Genomic DNA, 1,847 nt, shown 5'->3' on the forward strand with positions numbered 1-1,847 from the left:
TTCCGTGTCTTTCCTCTTCTTTCTTCTTCTTTTTTTTTTTTTTTTTTTTTTTTTAATAACAGGGAGGGTGGTGTGAAGTTTGAAAAGGGGAGCTAGGTAGAGCAGCCATAAATACTTTAAAATTAGTGAGAGCCGTTGATTTGTAGGGATTGCTGATAAGCCCAATCCTGTCACGTGTTGTGTGCCCCCAGAGCAAGCTGCTTGCTATGGGGCACTTGTGCATGCTTACTCCTGAACCACCTCTGTGTCCATAAGGGCTCATTTACACTTGCTTTGACTTCAACACACTTTAACCTTGGTGCAGACCGCACGCAAATGTGTGGCCTCCCAGCATCTGGGCCTTGACGCTGAGCAGCTGCACATTTGCGTGCAATTAAGAAAAACCTATGTAATGAGAGCGTGCACCCTGCATGCTCCCAGCACACATGTGCAGTACTCACAGAAAGGTCCTGATCTCCTCTTTCAATCGGGACCTTTCCCAATCATATGGTGGTGAATCATGGCGGTCACATGACCCTAAAACCCTGCCCCACCTCCCAGCTTCTGAAACCCTTAAAGGGCCAGGAGGCGCCAGCGCCAAGGGGTTAAAGTACCTACTACTTCAACATGGTTTATTGATGCTTTGTGATGGCTTTTTGAACTTTTAATGAAGCTTGGCAAGTATCCTGTTGATTTTTTTTTTGATTTGTTTTAAAGGGGCCCAGTAGTACCCCTGTTCAGCAGATCACCAGCTCATTGGTACCATCATTCAGCTGATCCTCAGCTCAGTAGTAACCTCCAACTCAGCTGATCCTCCTCTCTGGTCCCTGCTCACCTCCTGCTATATTGTTCCCATGCTGCACACCACTTATGATATCTGCTAGTTTCTCCTAATCCAGTCCCCCAGCTCTGCTACTCAGTCCTCTTTCTTGGTCCCTGCTCAGCTTTTGTTCCATGTTGAACGCGGTCTTCCACCCGCTCACCTTCCTACTGATCTTTGCTGCACACCAGATGTGACGTCTGCACCAGACACTCCCAGAATATATAAACCTGAACCACGAGTGACTGCTGATGACATCTTTCTGATGTTGGTTTCCCATTGCATCCTGGGCTATCTCATACCTGCAATACCTCAAAACAAAGAAGCTAAAGCTGAATAAAAGCCTCTCAAAAGTGACAGGTGCTGTTAGCGAGCTTTGGCATAGATTTCGGTTTGAGGCTTTAGAGATGCTTTTGAAGCATGAAAAAAAGCAAATGGGGATATAATTTTGAATCAAAGCAAGTGCAATGTGTAAATAGGACTGTAGACATAACATTTTATGAAGTGATGGGTGCTTTGATTGACAGAGTGCTTTTTAAAAAGAAGAAAAAGTGCCCAATGCTGCGTTTTGAAGCAAATTTAAACGAGCCCTAAGCCACAGACTGGCTTGGCCCCCACCCCTGCTTCCTACTCACTGGCTGTGATTGACAGTTCCTGCTGCTGAGTCTCAGCCAATGAGTGAGGGACCTGGGCGAGCTGCTGATCTCATACACATCACAGGGTCAAGATCTGGATAGGTGGGGAGATGCAGACTGAATATTTCACCTTCATTGCATAGACTGCATGAAGGTAAATATCCTTTAGAACCACTTTAAGCCGACTAGACCTCTGCGGATTAGTTCACACCACAGAAATGCCCCCCAGATGTGTTTTTACTTGACTGCACAGGTGTGATTTGGTGCCATTGGAATACATTGAAAATACTGTTCATGCATTTTTGATGCGGAAAAAAAACATACTGGACTGTATTTGGTGTGAACCAGTCCTAAAGTTTTTGAGAAGTTTGCCATAGCTAAAATTTACAAAAGAGATAAATGTATATTTTGCT

The sequence above is a fragment of the Staurois parvus genome, unplaced genomic scaffold (genome assembly GCF_062004578.1).
Source record: "Staurois parvus isolate SC_StPar_1 unplaced genomic scaffold, SC_StPar_1.0 ptg000887l, whole genome shotgun sequence".
NCBI classification, from domain to species: Eukaryota; Metazoa; Chordata; class Amphibia; order Anura; family Ranidae; genus Staurois; species Staurois parvus.